General features: G+C 36.6%; 1 long non-coding RNA gene across 2 annotated transcripts; it reads left to right on the forward strand.

Moving 5' to 3' along the window:
• Positions 1-6,514: 6,514 nt before the first annotated feature.
• Positions 6,515-22,547, forward strand: LOC147026821 (uncharacterized). Of its 2 annotated transcripts, XR_015058517.1 has the most exons (4): positions 6,515-9,804; positions 18,947-18,995; positions 21,402-21,537; positions 22,273-22,547. It is a non-coding gene; the product is annotated as an uncharacterized LOC147026821 (long non-coding RNA). The 2 variants fall into 2 exon arrangements; XR_015058516.1 differs by lacking the exon at positions 18,947-18,995 and having other exon boundaries at positions 6,523-9,804.
• Positions 22,548-22,780: the final 233 nt, after the last annotated feature.

The raw sequence follows: 22,780 nt of genomic DNA on the forward strand, positions 1-22,780 counted from the left end.
ACACACACGTAAAGCCTTGACTATTCAGTTAAGGATTCTGTGTTTGGGGTTCACAGCTCTAAGAACGTCCCCCTTCATACACGTTATATACTGTTATACACCTCGGACTTGGCCCTCGAGTGTTCACAACGGTGTATCGTAGGAGGGAGAGAAGGACCAACCCATTGCTCCCATGGGTATTATCTGCTCAGTTTTGTCTTTTGTAATTCCTGTGAATAAAATGAACCTAAAATTTCTTCCCCTTCTAAATCATATATCTTATAAGTCCAAGGAACCGTATCTATTACATAAACAATTTTTAAAAGTTTGTTTGTCCATCGTTTAATATAACCTTTTTCAAAATGAGATTTCCACCGATATATTCTTATGATATCACCAACTTTGAACTTAGGTTTTCTGATATTAATCTCTTTTTCATATTTTAATTTGGTAAATGTTTCTGATGGTTTCATATTCGTTGACGTGTGAATCGTGTCATTATACTTATCCACAATATCCTGAATAAAAAATGACCATTGTTGTGAACCGAGTTGTGTGAATTTTTTTATATAATCTCTCTTTTAAGGTACAATTAAAACGTTCAACAACAACGGCCTTCCCTTCATTAAAGGTACATTAAATGTCTTGTTCTAAAACTCTACCCTCATCTGTCCACAATTTTTTAGGTTTTCTCTTACTTTTATTAAATATCTGAAAGGCTAACATAAGAGTATTACCTGTTTTGTTTTTTAAAGGGACAACCCATGCGTATAGACTCCTCAAATCAATAACGGTTAAAGCATACTTGTACCCCTTATCATTGAGTTCAATCAAATCAGCGGACCAGATATAATCAACTTCCTTGGAATAAACCTTCCTTCTACGAAACTTTGTGAATATTAGTTTATGTAATTCATCAGCTAATTGCTCTTCAGTCTTAATGACATCATTAGAGCCTATAAGTTTTTTGAATTTCCAAGTCCAAGTTTCAATTTAGCACTGATCATCTTCTTCACGATGAACCGATCAACTTTTTCTCTCAAGGTTGGATATTGTATCAGAGACAAATTATACAACATTTCTCTCTCGGCTTCATGCTTTTCTTCCAAAGTTGTGGTATTCCCAGAATCAATATCGTGTCTCATGCACACTTCATCAACTCTATTGATGGGTTCACTCCATGATTTAGGATTGTCTGCCTCATCTAATCTTTTATCCAAGTTTGTGCCTGGACCACAGAAAGAATACCCTGGTTGATGGAATTCCCCTGGTATTCCAGTAGTTGTAAATTTACTTCCTGATAAAAACTTTTGTACATCTCCGAGTTTGTGTTTGGAGATGAATTAATTTTTTTTTGAACCACACACCGAACATATACCTTTTTGTATAACCCTGTTATTTTTACTTTTAATATATGATATATTTTTAGTATTAGTTTTCTTTTTACATTTGAGACAATAACTCATTTATTTATGAGAAAAATTCCTGCAGAGTGCAAAAACCTTTTTAGTTTCCAACATGCACATTTGAATATTAATTTTTAAAACATAGAATCCTTAGAAATGCCTTCACTCTCTCCTCCATTTATTTAAGAAAAAAATGAAAAACTTGAATCAAAATGAATATTTTGTCGATGTCAATAGTCTTGTCGAAAGTATTGCAAATAGACTTGTCAATTCTTCCTTTTCCTCCTCGGTGGGTTGTTATTTTCTGTAATACCCCCAATCTTTATTTAATCTCACTGGTTTCCATATTTTGATATTTATTCATTCTCGCTCTTTCCTCCCTCTCCCCTCTTTCCTCCTTCTCTCTTCTCTCTCTCCTTCTCTCTCTTCCTTCTCCTTCTTCTCCCTTTCCTCTTTCTCTCCTCCTTCTCTCTCTTCTCCTTTTCCTCCTCTTCCCTCTCTTCTTCAAGTCCTTCCTCATCCCTTACTCTCCTTGAATCACTTACACCCCATAAAATATCATACATATATTCATCAGGATTTCTTGTTATCGAGCCTGGTGTTGGCTTAGCGGTTAGGGTGGCGGCTTGGGATCCCAGGGTCCTGAGTTCAAGCCCCGTTGGCTGCTGAATTAACACCAGGGGGTTGACTCAGCCTGTCATCCTTCCGAAGTCGGTGAAATGAGTACCAGTGTACTGGTCCCGGTGTATGCCCCGGTTAGAATAGGTGTACCATATCCCTGTGTGTCGTAAGAGGCGACCAGGGTTGGCGTCAGGAAGGGCATCCGGCCATAAAACATTGCCTCAAGAAAAAGCCCAACCCCTGCATAGCAGGGAAAAATGGCTGTAAAAACGGTCATTTTTTTTTTTATTTCTTGTTATTCCTGAATCCAAAATAATTTTTTTTACAACAGGAAACCAATAAAATTTGTTTTGAATTTCTAAAAGAGCCTTACCTTTTCTTAACTTTATAATTTTTTCATGATTTAACATTCTAATTAAATCTAAAGTTGTCGGTTTATCAACATCAGCATAATGCCAATCTTTTATTGAAAATACCTCATTCTTATGTTGTAGAACATATTTATTAAAATACCGAATAACCTTTTCTTGAAACTATGCTTGGACACACAAATGATAATTTTCTTGAAGCCTCCTTGCTGTCATTTATGTATTAGAAATATATGTTAGAATAATATTATGGCATGAAACACCTCCCCATCTTCCCAGAGTTAAATCATTTTGTATTTCCTTATTTATTATATATAATACTGTTTTTTTTCTGTTTTCATAATATAAACTAGGGCAAAACCATTATTATATTTACCCTTATTAAATTCCTTAATTTGTTGTTTAGTAATCGTGGCTCCACAAAACTCATTCTCCATACCAAGTGGATAATATTCTTCCTTACGAGACTGATTTAATTGTTCCAGGTCTTCTAGGTCAATTTTAAATGACCAATTATACCCTAAATCATTCATATCATACCCTCATTGTTCTATTCTCATACAAACGATACGCCCTTCCTAATAAAAATTTATTTTTAATTCGAACTGTGAATTCTGTATGACCTGGAGATAAAATCAACACTTCTGTCTCTTTGGAATACACGGCCGTTTTATTTAAGGATATATATTGTGATAAATCACTTAATCTCACCAAGTCATTCGCGTCAGTCGGGCTTGAATAATTTTTTAATTTATAAGCATTTTTCATATTAATATTTTTGGTTAGATTATATTGATGTCGTTCAGCCTGTGCCTTTGTGTAATAATTTGATAAATCAATATCCAGTTCTTGGGATACAGCAAAGATAGAACCATCTTTACCAACATCAGTCATTTATATTGGATTAAAAATGTCATAAATTTTTTTATTTTTGTTGAGTTGAAATAACACATAGACATATTGACCACAACACTTGGAATTTAATTCTTGGACTTGAAATGTTTGATAAACACCATTCTGTAAGAATTTTATGACTTCAACAGGTGGTGGAAGACCAAAACTATCAAAATAATATTTGTCTTCACTATTAAAAATACAAATCCAATGAGAACCGTTCCCATTATTATCTTCGAAGTTCATAATAATATTCTTTGTATGTTTAGGCACATTTGTTAATTAATCTCTCATACAAATAACCACATTATGAATTTTTAATTTCTTAAAATATTTGACAAGTTGTAAATTTGATGTTGTATTCTTTCCAAATTCTTTAAACCACTCATCAATGCTCATTTATTTATTATAAAGATATAATCCATTACCTCTTTCAGTTAATTTTACACCTGCTTGTGCGATAGAAGAAAGCATATCTCCAACTAACAATCTCGCTTTATCAGGCAGACCTTCAAGTTTTTCAGCAAAATCTACAATGACACCACTTCCACTAATTTGTTTCTCCAACTCTTTGTTATGTCTTTCCAATTCTTTTTGAGCCTGGAGTTGAGCCTTCCTTTCGTTGGCAGTTTTCACCGCTGTTGAAATACCGTCCGTAAATGTTCCAACCGCACTTAAACCAGCAAATAAAGGAATTAGAAATAGGACAAATCCTCCACTCGTCTCTCTTATTGAATATTTTTTCAACATTGGTTTTGTCATTTTAATTTTAAGTGAGCCAGTATCATTTAAGATTTTAACCTGTTCTCTTGTGAGCAAAACATCAATTCTTACTGCTCCTTTTCTCTGAATTGTATTAACATTAATCGTACAAGGCTTTTGATTTTGAACACAAGATGATAGTTTATGAAGATTGATTTGATTAACATATACCCCAGTTGGTACTTTGCCACTCATTTATTGAACAAAAAATTATGTGAGACTAATCATAACACCATTATCTGTATTGATCTGCAATTCTGTTTCTTCCAAAAGCAAACAATATGCATCAACTTCTTCACTCTCTCCTCTTTCAATGTATAGGGAAGTATCCACTAGATTATACTTTATAGTTTCCTTTTGAGCGCTCAGGTCAAACGCATAGATTGTATACAAACTTTTAAATGCTGTCATATCCAAAATAGGTTCTTTATTTCCATTACTTTCACACACCTTTTGGTAAGACTTGTATGCTTCAGCATAATCATTTTTTTCCTCATTAATTTCCAATCTATCTCGTGGATAAAATGTTCCATCTCGAGAAACACGAAGTTGTTTCACCTTAGCATTATCACTCAATGCATTATTCTTGTCAGTCGCAGTATCACCATCTGGCTTTTTAAAAATGATCCACAGATATCGTGGCTTTCCTTCCAGAACACCCAAATTCCATGTGTAAGTGGTTTGGTTGAGTTTAACGTGTTGACATCTTCTTTTGAGATATGATGCACTGAGTGCTTTCTTTGAGTTAAGTCTTCTGTTCAACATCTCTTCTGTTTTAAGATTCGGAGTTTCTTCACTAATATACCAACTCATTTCTTCAATTACAAATTTATTCTGATCAACAAAAGCACAAGCAACTCCAAAAAGTAATCTATTTTCATTATCATTCTTTTGTAGTTGAAATCTACTTTTAAGACCATACAGAACTTTATCATGATCACAAAATCCAAATATACCTTTAAGAGGAACTGCCACAGTAAAACTATTAACTGCTTTTGTATCATCATTATACGCTCCTTTCCTTTGAGTATATCCAGGGTCCGTGGTTGTTCCCGTTGACATATCAGGAATAAAACTTTCGACAGACCCCTTTCCCATTCTATCACTGAATGTACAGAGTGTAAATTTCATCATTTCAAATGCAGCAGAGACATAATCAACCGCTTCAACTTCTTGTGTTCCAATGTACAAACGAACACTATCAAACATTTTCCAGAAGAAATAATTTACGAGTGTAGCGTTTGTGTCATTCCCAGCCTTCGTGAATTTAAATTTACACAACAAGAAACTTTCGGATAGATTCAAATAGGTTTGTTGATCATTTATTTCAAAACTTTTTGTACCATTTGCATTCCAGTCTGTTCCAGTTATTGCATTTACCTTGAAGTAATCTTCTTTTTTAGTGGAGTTTGAGATGATAATAGTATCATCCAAATCATAGATACTATCAATTGCTTCCATACTTGTATTTATTAAGGAAAAAAGATGTTAAAACTTTTGAAACCCTGACCCAAGTATTTTAATTATTTTCTGTCGTTCTTGGGGGGACAACTGAGTTTTGCCTTTCTTAATTTCTTTAATTGCTTATAATTTATGAGATTCCTTTTGGGCATCTTTTATGCTCTTTACAGCACCTGCTACATTTCCCACAGCAGAAGCAGTTGAACCAATTAGGTCTTTATATTTAAGAATAGTTGAACCAATACCCATTAGAGTATCAATTATCCCATCCTCTAAATTGATGTCCAACACCCCTTTGTCTCTTAGATTTATAGTATCCTCTACCAAGATACATCCCTTCACCCTTGTAGTATGGGGAAAGGAACATCCCTTCCCCTGTAATTATTTTAAATTTTCCCAACTCGTGTTTCCTCACAATAACCATCGTATTTATTTCTTGGAAAACTTCACGTTGGTGAATTCTGATGGATATAACTTCCCCATTAAAAGAAATCATACGATTATCTTGGTCGGTTATCCTAAAATTTACTCTGTGTATGTTTTTTCCTGACAGGGAGATAAACCAAATTTTTGGGTTCCATATTGAATTTATAACCAAGTGGGTTTGAGTATGCACCGAATGAAAATATTGTATTTGTTTTTATTCCATCATTATTAGCACCATCAATCAAATCACAGTGAATTAATACCAAGTTTATTCCTGAGGATATTTGAATGACATTATCACTGTAAAACATCCCATTAGTTTCAATCTTTTTTGAGGAGAAACCCAATAACTCTCTAAATGAATTATCAATTGTGAAATCAACCTTGTAGTTATTTTTAAGTTTCATCGTTGAATTTGAAGTATGTTTTTGAATGTCAATAACAATATTTTTTCGTTCATCACCCTGTTCTTTCATAAGACGAGCAATTTCGGAAGATATTTGAAAAATCTCATATGCTCCGGGTGAGACTGTTATCGTTTTGTATCCACTTCCCGGATTATAACTAAACTTGTCATTTTTCTTGCTTATATTAAATAAGGTATTATAAGTTTCCATGGACAATAAAGATGCCTCATATTCTTTTGTTGTGTCAAGTTGTAGTGGGTATGGGAATGAAGATGTGTGGTCGCTTGTTGTGAAATTGAAACTAAGGATTGTGCTTCTCATCTTATTTAATGAGAAAATGTCTTTATATTGAGATTTATTAATTATTTTCATGTTCATCAACTGGTCTAAAATGGCCGATGCTTCATTAAAACAATTGTTATTTCCAGCCTTCTTACAGCTGAACAACAATAACAGTCTATTAACTAATTGTGATGGGTCATTTGGAAGAAAACTAACACCTGAACCAAGGATACTTAAAGCCTGAATAATGTGTTTCTCCTTCTCATTCTTCCTACTTTTACCAGAAAGAATAACCCTATAATCAACAGAGTTCAGCAGATCAATATATACTTTATCATCATTATTTTTCATATCCAATGGTTTATCAATATACTTTGATTCATCCCTCACTGTTGAACCTTGTCTTCCATCTTTTGTGAGAAGAAACATTAATCTCGGAGTTAGTTTGACAGGAGGTTCAGCAGAACTCAAGAACCTTAATTCATCATTAAATATCAATACCTTTTCTTGAACAAGATGAAATATTGCTGGTTGTTCTGTTGGAATGAGTCCTGATTTGGTTTTTGAATCCACTGAATATTCATGGTTTTGAAGAGCATTCACAATATAATCAGGGGGTCAATTCATGTCTTCCAGTTGAAATAATCCTTCATCATCATATTCTAATTCGCCTATATGCTCTAATTCTTCCTCCGTCATTTGACTGAAATCTTTTAACATTTGGAGCTTTCTTGGAGTATATTCTATTGTGGGAACTGTGGAAACATCTATAATTTTTTCTTGGGAAGTTTTTAAAAGTAGTTAAAAAAATTTCTCTTGTTTTCTTTCAAATGCTTCTTCACCCGTTAGTTTTTGTCTGCGTTTCTTCTTTATGTCTTCCTGTTGTTTTACAACTTTTGAAACCAACTCTTGATGTTCCCTAAATCTTCTTTCTCTTTCTTTCGCATCCATTTATTTATTGGAAAACATCATTAAATGAATTGTAAAGATCAACAGGGAAATTTTCCTTTTCTTCATCATCCAAGTAGATATGTTCAAATAAATCCTTTTCTTTAAATATTTCATCAAATTCTTTATTAACATTAATATGAGTTGTAATTTCTTCTTCACTAATACTTGCATCTCTGCTTTTCATACGTTTGTGTTGAGTTTCTTCATCAACATCAAAACCGAATGATAAAATCTTCACTCCGCTCAGATGTTTAATAATTTGTCTCCTTCCTTCTTAATTAGTCTCTAATATCCCAAGACCACCAGATTTTAGTTTCCTTAACTCATTCTTACAATGTGAATATTTTGTTGTACCAAGAGAAACCTCCTCAAATTTTGACCTTCATTCCTCAATCGCATATGTTCCTCCACTGAAATATAGTGATAATCTTCACCTTTTACTTCTCCAGGTCTTATTGCTCTAGTTGTTGATACAATGCGTATCACGGGGTGTTTTTAAAGTAAATTTACAATATTCTCATTTGTACTACACAAGAACCTTGATTTATGAAAGTTTTTTCCAGAAGCAGATTTACCCACAAGATTTATAATAATAGTTGTCATTTATATATGTAATTGTTTATAAAACAAAAAATATATCCCTAAATATCTCATCTTGTTTCACAACAATATATTTATATTTGGTTGTGTGCTTCAAGTAATCCCCAAATTCCTTTTTACTACATAATGTAGAACAATTATCTCTCCACAAATTATTGATATCTATTGAATTTAACTTGAATAAAATCAAAGTATTAGCATTGTTTCTGATGGAACGACGAGGAAGTTGAAAGTACGATTGACTAAGATAAATACAATTCCAAGAAGAATGTCTCCCTCTTGTGTAGTAGCTGATCATTACTGTTTGGTTTCTCTCATTAACACAATCATCAAAGATAACGAGGTTCTTTTTTGATTTTTCCAAATCTTGGGGAGACGGTATATCATCCGTATTATCACTAAGAATACAACTTATCGGTTTTGATTTCTTTTTACATCTCTGTGTACCACAAAATAGTTGTATTATATCTTCAATGTTATAATCATTTAGGTTTTTTTGAAGTTTCAATAAACCGATTATATCTTCTTTTTGAAGACCAGCATTCAAACCTTGGGAGAGTAGTTGATACTCTGGTTGAAAACTCGACTTTGTGAAAATTATTAAATTATCATAATCTAAAAAGTTGGGAGTCAGGAGCATCTTCAAAAATAAGCAGGTTTTTCCACATCCGCTTGAACCAACTATGAGACATCTAATGAATTTGGAAGATTTTTATGATTGTTAAATTTTATCTTATTTTCTCAAATAGGTAAAAAAAAATCATTCATTTATATATTTGGAAAACAGGTTATTTAATTTATTATTGGCTTTTTTAGAAACTCTATATTTTATCCTAAGTTCAGGTTTAATTTCAAGATAATCCATTATTTTATTTATGCAATATCTTGTGTTGATATTTACCTGAAAATCATATCCATGAATAATATATAACAACAATCCTTTGAACATTTCTCTAATACGTTCAGTTTCTTTCCTTGTAAGGAAAGGTGTGTTATCACCCTCATACTTTACATTCATTTCTCTAATCACTCTTGTAAAGTAATTCATTTTTGGTGTAAATCTAAAAGAATTATTTTCCTTTTTAAATTTTTTATTATCATTAATTAGAAGATAATCACAGAATACACATTGTTTATAGGCTTTTGACTCTGTGTTTAATCCCCGTCTTTCACACGCAGGACAATTCTCAAATTTGTCATATGGAGAATCAGGAAAGTCTAGCATATTTATAAAGTAAAACTTTAGTTAAACTGAAATTCATCTACACTTTAAGTTGCATATTGACGAATATTTAATAATATTACCATCGATATCTATATACTTTTTTTCATAACCAGATTCAACGACAACATTTTTTTATATTAAAGGTAATTTTTAAATGATCCTTAACTACAATTGAACGAAATGTCATTTCACCTGACATCCTTTATTTCATCAGGATTTCACATCTTTAGGGTTGTTGAAAAAAATACAAATTTCTCCTTGCATATTACAGATGGTCTTATCTTTTCTTTCTAAAGCTTCATCCATGAGGTTTTTGTTTTTTGATACTTTTTCTTGTTTCATTGCTTTTTCTAGTTTTGAATACATTACCAGAAGGAGAGGAGAAACTTTTGTTAGAGATACTTTCATTGATGTTCTACCAGGTATGCTAAAAGTCCTTCCACTGAAGGAAATTGAAGAACTCATCACATCCATCATAATTGTTTTTATCCAATAGTTGTTATATTTATCTTTGTTCAATTTTACATCCTTGACATATTTCTCAGTATCTTTTACAAAGAAGCGATTGATTGAAACTTGTCTTTTGTGTCTTGAAACATTGTATTTATGAAGTGAAAAAAGTTGGAGGATAAAATTGTTTAAGCACAGATTCACCTGTAAAATAAACGAAATTTTCATCAAGAAAATTTTAGTTTAAGCAAAGTTTTATTATATAAATATGGTGAATACAATGTACTGCGATGTTTGTAATCACGAATATCAACATTATAGAAAACACCTCCGAACCAACAAACACACATTTAATCTATTTCATCAAATATCTCCTGTTGAGTTGGAAAGAAAACATTGTGATATCTGCTCAAAGGATGTTTTGAAGAGTAGTTATAAGAATCACCTTCAATCACAAAAACACAAGAAAAATGAGTTTAAAGTAAAGGGAGACTTGTATTGAAAACACTGATGGGGCATTTAAAGGGAATATAAAAATAAGGATTTTTCAATTTGGAGAACCAGGTCCATCATCAATAGCTGAATCAATTGAAATAGTGAAACCTGATGTTGAAAAAGTTGTTAAAAAGACATTAAAAGAAATGAAAACTTTAAAGTTTTATATGGGAGTGAAAATGAATATGAAAAGACAAGATGAAGAACAAACTCCTTATATGAGAACAGATCTTCATTTTATAACATCATTTCAAGATTTTTTGAAGAGTGCGGTTTATGAAGAACTATCAAGACAAGAGGAGTATGTTGATAATAGTGGTAGGAAGTGGATTTCATATTTTAAAAAATCATCTTTTTAGATATACACATTCGAAAATCAAACCCTCTTAAAGCTTCTTCTTCTATTGAATTTCCAAAATATTATATAAAACTAAAGAAGGCAGTTGTTAATATTAAGAACAATGATAATAAATGTTTTCTCTGGTCTGTTCTTGCTCACTTACATCCACCAAATTGTAATTCAGAAAGAGTAAAACAATATATGAAATATGAGAATACCTTGGACATTAAAGATTTTAAATTCTCAATGTCACTCACAGATATTCCTAAATTTGAGAAAAAGAATAATCTTTCTATTAGTGTATATGGATTAACCAGAGAGAATAACGTTCAGGTATTAAAAATTTCAAACAACTATAAAAATGAAGAAACACACATTGATCTTTTATATTTTCGTGTTGGAAAAAATTCACATTATACATAGATCAATAACACTGAACAACAAAAATTTTTTACTGGAGATGTGTAAAGTGATTTAGACTAATTTGGGTACGCTGATTTCAAAAATCATAACCGTTTTGCTGTATCACGTCAGGATTTTCAGTAACAGAAATATTCCCAATGCCTAGAAGTCAGGATTTCAATGAAATTTACAAAAATTCATTTATTCATTTATTTCATCATGAATGCTTCAAAATTATAGAAATTACAGAAAAACTCCACTAGAATGTAATTAAAAATGCTTTAGGCATTTGGCTTTGCGTTTGTGCTGCTCTGTGTCAGTTTCACGATGCAGGAACCAGCAGAAATCGCCCATCATGTTCGGGTTGTGCCGCCCTTGGTAACGCGTCTCCATGAGTGAAATCTCTTGGTGGAATCGCTCGCCGTGCTCGTCCGAGACTGCTCCCAAGTTGTCAGGGAAGAAGTTCAGGTGCTGGTGTAGGAAATGGATTTTCAGGGACATCCTGGAGCCAAGTTTCCTGAAGGACTCCAGCAGCTGCTGCACTATTTCTTCATAGTTGTCCGCGTGCTCGTTCCCCAAGAAGTTGTCCGTCACAGCTTTGAAGCTCCTCCACGCTGCCAGCGCTTTGGGGTTTAGAGTTGTCGGAAAAGTTTCGTCCTTCATAATCTGTCGGATTTGCGGTCCAAAGACACCAGCCTTGATCTTGGCCTCCGACAAGGTGTTGCCAAACTTTTCTTTGAGGTATAAAAACCCACGCCCATTCAGATCCATTGCCCGTACAAAACTTTTCATCAAGCCGAGCTTTATGTGGAGTGGTGGAAGGAAAACCTTGGCTGGGTCGACAAGGGCGACATGCTTCATGTTGTGTCGACCAGGTACATGCTCTTTTCGCTCTTCCCAATCTTTCTTCGTCCAGTGATTCTTGTCGTCTCTGCTATCCCAGAGACAAAGGAAGCACATGTATTTCGTGTAGCCTGACTGCAGCCCTAACAACAGCGCCACCACTTTCAAGTCTCCGCAGATGTGCCAGTTGAAGTCATTGTACTTGATGGAATCAAGCAGCTGCCGCATAGTCTCATAGGTCTCTGTCATGCCGAACGCGTGAGCCAGTGGGACTGATGGTTTCTCGTTGCCATTGTGGAGCAAAACAGCCTTCAAGCTGTTCTTCCCCGAGTCGATGAAGAGGCGCCAGTCTGCAGGATCGTGATCACACCCAAGTTCTTTCAACAGACCGTTGATGTCACTGCAGAATGTCATCGTGTCTTCCATCTCAAAGAACTCAGTCATGTCTCTGTGACGTGCTCTGAACAAGGATATCTTGGTGTTAGGTTCAAGTAGATTCCACTGCTGCAGCTTTGATCCAAGCAGCTCTGCCTTCGCCTTTGACAGCGAGAGATCTCTTACAAGATCATTTAAGTCTCCCTGGTTCAGAAGGTGTGATTCTTGAGTGTCGGGTTCAAAAGGTTCATCATCACCATCCTCTTCACCACTGCTTACAGCTATGTTCTGATCAGCTGGAGGTGTTGGAACGGGGTTCTCGTCATCATGAGGCACAGGTTTACGAGCAGAGACGCAGTCAGCGTACTTGATGTGACCTTTATTCTTCTTGTTGAAGCCGGCGATGCTTGTGCAGCAGAAATAACAATCATCATGATGATTCTGCGGCTCACGCCATATCATGGGCACCGCAAATGGCATGCTCGCGCGCTTGCCCACCAACCACTGAGTCAAGGTTGTGTGACAGCTTGTGCAGCAGATGTGTGGTGCCCAGCTCTGTTCTTGGTCCCCCACCTTACACCCGAAGTAGTGAAAGTAGGCGGCTTTCATTTTCACTGCTGTAGATATACTTCGCTGTTGATCTTTATTGGTATACCGACCACAGACATAACAGACGTTGTCAGGATGATTGGTACAGGAACGCCTACTCATCTTTATCTGAAAGAAAGAAATATAACACAAGTTAACAACAATTGTACGAAATAGACATGTTAAAGACATATGTAAATTTCATTGAAATCCTGACTTCTAGGCAATGGGAATATTTCTGTTCCTGAAAACCCTGACGTGATACAGCAAAACGGTTATGATTTTTGAAATCGGCATACCCAAATTAGTCTTAATCACTTTACAGGTCAGGTCAGGTATGGGAGCATGTGCCAGAACAGCGCGTCGCTGCGTCCACTTTCCGCCGGTACTCCAGGAGCCTCCGTCTGGCCATCCCCCAGGCAGATGCCAGGCCCATCCCCATCTCCTTGAGATGATGGTCAACCTGCTGCAACCATGAGGCACGTGGTCGGCCCACTGGCCTCCTCCACTCATGAGACTCCCTCGCTGAGAGAATCTGGTGAGCAGGATCAGCGTCAGGAAAACGAGCCACATGTCCATACAGCCGCAGCTGACGCTCACGGACTATGCAGGTAACAAATCTCATCCGAGTCTCTCTCAGCAACCGCTCGTTGGACACAAAATCCGACCAGCGATAGCCAAGGATTCTCCGAAGAGACCTGGTACCAAAGGAATTAAGTCTCCGTCACAGATCCTTGGTCAAAGTCCAAGTCTCGCACCCATAGAGCAAGACTGGAAGTACCAAGGACCTGAAGACTCGGACTTTCGTCCTCCCGCACAGGTACCGGCAGCGCCACACCCCATGATCCAGTGAATCCATGACTCCCCAGGCCCGACCCAGACGTCTATTGACCTCCGGCTCACAACCTGCGGAGACATGAATATCACTGCCAAGGTAAGTGAATCTATCCACGACCTCAACATCCTCACCACAAACAGACACAGACAGGACAGCAGCATCCAAGATGTCACCGAAAGCCTGGATCTTTGTTTTGACCCAAGAAATCCGTAATCCCAACGGCTCCGACTCCTCATTCAGCACCTCGAGGGCCCCCAAGAGGATGTCTAAAGTCTCCGCAAAGATGACTGCATCATCTGCAAAATCAAGGTCCGAGATCTTGACATTGCCAAACGATGCACCGCAACTTGATCTCTCCGACATCCTCCCAAAAATCCAGTCCATACAAGTGCTGAAAAGTGTGGGGGCAAGTACACATCCCTGACGAACTCCAGTAACAACTGGAAATAAGTCAGAGGCGGTACCACCACACTTTACAGCACTCTCAGTACCAGAGTAGAGTTCAGACATCAGATCGATCAGTTTCGGTGGCACACCACGAAGACCAAGAATCCTCCAGAGGACATCCCGATTCACTGAATCGAACGCTTTACAGAGATCAACATAGGCTGCAAGCAGCCCCTGCCGAAACTCTCGTCTGCGTTCAGTGAGGACACGAAGAGCAAGGATACGGTCAATCGTTGACCTCTTTGGTGTAAAGCCTGACTGCTCTGGACGCTGGTGCTCAAGCAGATGGTGGCGAACCCTATCAAGAATTATCCGAGCAAAGACCTTGCCCGGCACTGAGAGCAGCGTCACCCCTCGGTAGTTGTTGCAGTCTTGGCGATCACCCTTCCCTTTCCAGAGAGGGACAACAAGGCCCCTCTTCCAGTCAGTTGGGATGATGCCTGTGTTCCAGGCAGAGCACAAAACTGCATGCAACGACGCGAGTGCAGCATTTCCACCAGCCTTGAGAAGTTCAGCATGGATGCCACAGATCCCTGGAGCTTTGCCCCGTTTCAACTGGTTCACCGCAGCCCGTGTTTCCACAAGCGATGGTGGACCACAGTTGATTCGAGGGTCAGCAACAGGGATTGTAACACCCTTGACGTCCAACTCGACAGCTGGGGGATCAGCCTGGTACAACCGCTCAAAGTAACCGGCCCAGCGGGCCTTCACTTCAGACTCCTCTGTCAAGAGCCTACCACTCTCTGCTCGAACTGCAGTGCTCCGAGGGATGGGCTTGGATGAACGTAATGCGCGAATTCCCCTGTAAGCGGGACGAGAATCACCTGTCCACAGGTGATGCTCTACCCCTCACAGATTCCTCGCACATAGGCCTCCTTGTCCACCCTCAGTGCACGTACAGTTTTACGCCTCAGCTCCCTGAACAGCTCAGCTCTGCCATTCAGCCTGGCCCTGCGACTCTGGTCAATGGTATCCAGTGTCCCTTGAGAGACAAAATTCTTCTTTGCCCTGCGGTGAACTCCAAGGCATCCACCGGCAACATCAAGGACGGTGGTCTTGAAGGTGCTCCACAACTCTTCAGGACCCCCAAAGCACCCAGACCCCCCAAGTGTCCACTCAGCCTGTTCGCAAACTCCTCAGCTACTCTCTCATCCCTGAGCTTGGCAACATCCAGCCTAGGCTGGGATGGTACCATTCTCCAGGATTTAAGGTGCAGCTTTAGAGTTGCTACAACAAGCCTGTGGTCAGTATTGAGGAACTGAGCACTCCGGTAGACCCTGCAGTTCTGGATCATCCTCCAACGACTGTCAATGAGGACATGGTCAATCTCCTTTGCCACACCGCCAGCGTTGGAATACCAAGTCCAGCGATGAGCTTGCGGGCGCTGAAACCATGAACCAGCCACCCTAAGTCCATGACTTCTTGCAAAGTCAAGGAACTTAGTGCTATTCTGGTTCATAGTTCCTGACCCATGGGGACCAACACACACCTCATAACCATCCCTATCAGTTCCAGTCGATGCATTGAAATCCCCCAAGACTAGAAGTGTATCTCGTCTGGGGCACTGATCAACCACAGACTCGAGTGTGGCGTAGAATGCATCCTTCACGGTAAGATCACTCGCCTCAGTCGGAGCATAAATAGAGACCAGGGAAATGACACCTAAGGAGTGACGAATCCTTAATCTCATAATACGCTCGTTGACCGGTGTTACCTCAATTATCATTGGGGTCAGCTTATTGGACACAGCTACAGCAACTCCTTGGGTATGGTAACCATCAGAGCGACCAGACCAATAGTAGGTGTAACCACCCACCATTATCTCGCCGCAATCCGGTCTCCGAACCTCAGAGAGAGCTGCAATCCCGATGTCCAAACGCTTGAGCTCAGATGATAACAGAGACAGGTGATCATCCTCTCTTAGGGATAGGACATTCCAGGCACCCACCCGAAGGGACCGCCTCAGGTTAACCCAAGGAGACCGCCGTCTGGTGGACGACACCTCAGCACCACTCCGACACACTCTCCCGCAATCTGACCCAGGGATGTTACCCCGTGGTTTCCCTCCTATCAAAGATTGGGGGTCCCGAAGGCTTTGCCCCAATCCCATCATCCGGTGAGCTGCCCTGCGAAGGGAAGCTGCACAGGAGGTACTCCCACGGAGTGGGTTTTCAGATTTTTTTGCGTTTTTGCGTTTTGCGGAATGAAGCGTTTTACGGTGGCTGGAGTGCAAATCCTGCCACCAACCTCCTAATAAGAAGTAACCCAACTGCAGGAGGACGTCCGCAGACACAGTTGGGCACTAGATATGGATGGCCGTTGGCTCACAAGGAGCTCCTCCGCCCTTTGATAACACAAGTTAACAACAATTGTACGAAATAGACATGTTAAAGACATATGTAAATTTCATTGAAATCCTGACTTCTAGGCAATGGGAATATTTCTGTTCCTGAAAACCCTGACGTGATACAGCAAAACGGTTATGATTTTTGAAATCGGCGTACCCAAATTAGTCTTAATCACTTTACACATCTCCAGTAAAAAAAAATTTTTGAAATTTGTTGTTCAGTGTAATTTATCAAGATTAATCTCTTCTCAGGAATTCAGAACAGCAAACAAAATACATCCTTGTAAGCGATGTCTTAATTCATTTCATACAAAAGAACGATTAGAACAACACTCAAAATATTGTAGTAATCATAAATCAGCTGTAATTACAATGCCTAAACCTGATGAAAAGATTTATTTTGAAGAATATAATAAATCTATCATGCACCCATTTGTGATATACGCTGATTTTGAATGTATCCTAAAAAAGATAAATACTGCTTCTCCAAATCCAAAAGAATCACATACAAATAAATATCAAAAACATATTCCTTGTGGTTTCTGTTATTATATCAAATCATCTGTTGGAGAAAAGTATAATAAACTTGAACATTATAGTGGAAAAAAAGCTTCAAAAGAGTTTGTAAAACGATTGGAAAAGGACTGTATAAGACTAACTAAATTAATGAAAGAAACAAATGAACCGATGAAATTAACCGAAGAAGAAAAATTAGAATCTAGAAAGAACAATATCTGCCATATTTGTGAGGAGGAAATTGAGGAGTCTAAAGGTGGGATCATTGTCATCTTACTGGTAAATTTAGAGGTCTCGCTCATTCCTGTTGTAATCTTAATTATAAATTTCCTTCTTTTATTGCAGTCTTTCTTCACAACAGCGCCAACTATGATACACATGTATTTATAAATGAACTTTGAAAAACACCAGGGAATATTTCTGCCATAACAAACACAAGTCAAAAGTATATTTCATTTACAAAAATGATATTCACAAAACCTTTAACTCGTATTCGGTTTCTGGATTCTTTCAAGTTTATGGGAATACCACTAGTCTACCTTGCATCAAATCTAAGCTCCACGGGGTCTTTTCCAAATCTTAATTCATTCTATCCAAAAGAGGAAATTCAAAGTAAACAGGAAATTCTAATTAATGAGGAAATTAATGAAGAAATTCTTACTGAAGATGAAATTCTAATTATAAAGAAAATTCAAACAATGAATGAAATTCTAACGAAAGAGGAAATTCTGATTAAAGATGAAATTCTGATTAAAGAGGGAATTCTAAATTGAGAGGAAATTCAAACAAGAAATTAAATTCAAAGTAAAGAGAAAATTCTTACAAGGGAATTTATCCTGATGATTATATGGATTCATTTATGAGATTTAAAGAAACACAACTTCCTTCAAAATAAAGTTTTATAATAACCTTTATGAAGAAGAGATAAGTGATAAGGAATATAAACACGCACAAGAAATTTAGAAAATATTTAAGATAAATAACCTTGGAGAATATCATGATTTGTATCTAAAAACAGATGTTTTATTGTTAGCTGATGTGTTTGAAGCTTTTAGATCACTCTGTCATAATAAAAATTGTTATGGAGTAGATCCTGCCCACTATTTCACAGCTCCTGGTTTAGCTTGCAGTGCATTGTTGAAAATGACAAAACAAGATATAGATTTAATCAGTGATGTAGATATGCTTTTGATGATTGAGAAGTCTAAGAGAGGTGGAATATCACAAGTATGTTCAAAAAGATATGCTAAAGCAAATAATAAATATCTTCCAAATTATGATAGTGAAAAAGAAAGTAATTATTTGATGTATTTTGATGCTAATAATTTGTATGGATGGGCAATCTCTCAATCTCTGCCTTATGGTAAATTGGAGTGGGTGGAAGAAAAGGATTATGAAAAGGCTTTGATGAATATTGTTATTGCTTCTCAAGAGGAATTGAATGAGGAAGAAGAAGGTTATTATTTTGAAGTTGATTTGAGGTACCCGAGTGATCTTCATAATAAGCATAAAGACCTTCCTTTTGCATGTGAGAAAGAAACCCCAAAGAAAGAATGGTTCAGTGATTATCATAAAAGTTTTAATATTAAAGACAAATCAACAGAAAAGTTAACAACATTCTATGATAAAGAGGGATATGTTTTGCATCAGAGAAGCTTGAAACAGTTTTTGAAAGAAGGATTGAGAGTAGCTAAAATTCATAGAGTTTTAAAATTGAAACAAAGTCCTTGGATGAAAAAGTATATTAAATTCAATACAGATATGAGAACAAATACAAAGGTAAAATTTGAAGAGGAATTCTATAAATTGATGAATAATGCTGTCTTTGGAAAGACAATGGAGAATGTTAGAAACAGGCAAAACATTAGATTTGCAACATATTGGAAAGAAGCTTCGAGATTGATAAATAAACCAATTTTTCAGAAAGAAGAGGTTTTTTCCAGAGAACTTTTCTGCTATTCATATGGAAAAGGTAAGTTTTGTAATGGATAAACCAATTTATATTGGAACAGCAGTTCTTGATTTATCAAAGATATTGATGTATGATTATTTGTATAATGGCTTAAAGAAAGAGTATGGTGAAAATGTTTCATTGTTGTATATGGACACTGATAGTTTTATCCGAGATATAAAAACTGATGATGTTTATAAAGATATGAAGAAAAATATTGGAGTATATGATACAAGTAATTTTAGGAAGAAGAGCGAGTTATTTTCCAAAAAGAATGAAAAGGTTCTTGGTAAGTTTAAGGATGAGTTGGGTGGAAAAGTAATGAGTGAGTTTATTGGATTGAGAGCAAAGGCATATGCTTATAAGTATGGTGATCAGATTGATAAGAGGTTAAAGGGAATAAAGAAATATGTAATAAAGAAATCAATAACTTTTAGAAATTATTATAATTGGTTGATGAATACGAAAGAAGAATATAGGAAAATGAATACAATAAGAAATTATAAAACATAACATATATAGTGAAGAAGTAAATAAAAAAGCAGGAGCCTTTGATGAGAAGAGATTTATTTTAGGAAATGGAATAGATTGTGTTCCATATGGATATTGTATGATAGAGTGTATAAAATAGATTGTATTTTAACGATGGGAAGATGGGTTAGGGTTTTTTTAAGGGCCACCGCCGTGTTTTTTCACAATATATAAATGGTCAAACCAAGTATTAATCAAACTAAACAGTGGAGAAAATCTCAGTCTTGGTATATAAATGGAAAACATAATGAATGTGAAAAATATCAAATAAGTCTTATTGAAAAAATAACTAAAACAAAGGTAAACAAAACAAATAAGCGAATCAATTTAAAAACTCGTAAGTTTGAGGATGTAAAGAAAAAAATAAATATCCTTGAATGGACTGAAAACTTTGATGGTTATCAATTGAACAATGAAAAAACAATTGACTATAATCTCAAAATGATATGTGGCTCAGGAGGTGGTCAAACAAGAGCATTAAGAGAAGTTTATCATTTCGTAATGGCACAAAAGGGGTATCTTAAAAAATATAAAGATTCAAATGTTTTATTTTTAAATATTTTAGATGGGGATTATTGTGCAAAGAAAATTAAACTATTGATGGAATTTGAGAATGAACAAATCTTTATAGGTTCAATGAGTGGGCTAAATAATATGCATTGGTTATTTGAAAAAGAGTGTCCCTCGGCTTACATGTTTCAGATATTTCTTTTGAATCACCTTTAACAAATCACTTTACTACTTGAACAAATCTTTATCTTATTGCATTGGTTGTTTGAAAAAAAGTGTCCCTAGGTTAAAAAGGGGAGACAAATAAATATACCTTGGGATGAAAAGGGGGTTTACTTTTTAGGGGAAAAAAATGAATCGCTGAAAATCCCCTATTTATTTACAAGGTGGAAAAGTGAGCCAGAATCAGTATATTCACCCTACTCATACAGACTCACTATATATATATATATATATATATATATATATATATATATATATATATATATATATATATATATATGTATTACAGTGTACAAGAAGGTAGAAATAAATGAATGACATGTTTATCTAACCATTTATTCACGAAAAAATTATTTTGGAACTGTACCAAGCTGTTTTACTTGCAATTTTCGAAGTGCCCTCCCTCGTGATCGATGCACAATTGCAGCCGAGCAGGCACAGAGCGGCACACACGTCTACAGAGTTTGATATCAATTTCCTCAAACTTTGCAGTGCTTTGAGCCTTCAATTCCTGAATGGTACGATGCTTTTCATGATAAACAAGGTCTTTCATGAGCCCCCAAAGAAAGAAACCTGGAGGTTCAAGTCTGGGGAGCGTGCCGGCCACTCGATCAGACCGCATCGGCCGATCCACTTTCTGGGAAAGTTTTCTTCAAGCCACTGACGAACATAACGTCCATAATGAGATGGAGCTCCATCATGCTGCTAATAACAGTCCTGATCTTGTACCCTGGGCCAAAAGAAGGTTTGCAGCAAATCCAGGTAAATTTCTGCAGTGACAGATCCCGCAAAGAAAAAGGGTCCAATAATCCCTAATGGAGATATCGCTGCCCAAACTGTCACTCCAGGTAAATTTACCTCCTTCTCAACTGTCGCTCTTGGGTAATTTGCAGCCCAGTGGACACAATTGTGTTTGTTAATTGTGCCATTAAGCTTAAAACATGCCTCATCTGACCACCAGATGTTGTCTAGCATTGTGTCCTCTTCGTGAAGTTAAGCTAAGAACTCTTCGCAAAATTGAAGATGGTGGTCATCATCTCCATCATGAAGGGTATGCAGTGAGCATGGAATGTAAGGTTTCCATTTTTTCTGGTGAAGTATACAGATAACACTTGATTGGCTCACTTCCAACTCTGCAGATAAACAGCGAGTTGACTTTTGCAGACTTTGTTCCAGTCTTCTGATGGCTTCTTCAGCCTTAGCTGCATTCGTTGCCGTTTTCGGACGACCGGACTTCTTTGCAGTGGCTACCGACCCTGTTGCTTCAAATTTCTCGACAATCGTACGTTTCTTCCCTGAGGTGGGTTAATATCGAATTCCTGTGCCAAACGGCATGCCGTCATCGTTGGTTGTTCATAACATTTGTAGTAATGTTTCACGGCCGCAATGCGTTGATTTATTGAAAGGTAATTCATGGTTCAATTTGGTGAAAATTCAGTAACTTTCCAAACTCGCAGCAATAACTTGCAAAATAAAATCAAAAATAAATAATTACGAAAATTAATAATCTGCAAGACAATTATTAACAACATGACTTCCCAGAAAGAATCTGACAGCCAAAAAAACAGAAATCACCACATATCTATGTCACCACTCACCGTGTGTGTGTGTGTGTGTATATATATATATATTATATATATATATATATATATATATATTATTTATATATATATATATATATATAGACATTTAAAATTTAAGTTTGAGGTTAAATATTCCAAAAAATACAAATACCTGTGTATGTATTTTGAAAATTGATGAGAGAGATAGAAAAAGAGATAGTCTCGATCCCATCCAGTTTTCATTCTGGACGTGTACACTCAGGCCTCGTCTATGTGTGGGTGTGTGTGTCTGTGTATATGTTTGTGTTATCTGTGTCTCTGTGGATGTCTGTGTGCCTGTGTGTATATGTGAATGTATGCCTGTGTGTTTGTGTGTGTGTGTCCAATTCATTATCATTTAAAAAATCAATTTCATATTTCAGTGAATGGAAAAAATGTTACATTATAATTAATTTATGATTATTTCTTTTCAGATTTTGGCAAGTCTAAAAAAACGTACATACCTGGATTCATATGTACAATATGGCTTTGATTCATTGTTGAAGATGGTGTGGATAAGTCTCAGAGAGTGCTGTGCTCAAAAGTTCTTGGAAATGGCTCTTCAATATGAATACTAAAACAGCACCTGGAAGCCACACATCGTGCCCATGCATCTGATGACAGCGCTACCCTTAGGCAAAGAGAGCTAGGTTTAGGGCTGCAGGAACACTGCCCAAACATAGCTTCATATCTAACAAGAAACCAATGCTTGCATCTTCCTATCACGTAGCACAGCGAATAGCAAAGGCAAAGAAACCTCACGACATTGCCGAGAAGTTGATTAAACCTTGTGCCTGAGACATGGTTGAACATGTATGTGGGAAAGAAGCAAAACAGAAGATTCAAGACATTCCCCTTCTTTATGACACAATTCATCGACGTATTGGTGAAATGTCTCAAGATATTTGTCAACAAGTTATTGATCAGATCAAATCTAGCCCA

The sequence above is a fragment of the Eptatretus burgeri genome, chromosome 5, assembly GCF_056783735.1.
Source record: "Eptatretus burgeri isolate ZD-2024b chromosome 5, Ebu_testis_v1, whole genome shotgun sequence".
NCBI lineage: Eukaryota > Metazoa > Chordata > Myxini > Myxiniformes > Myxinidae > Eptatretus > Eptatretus burgeri.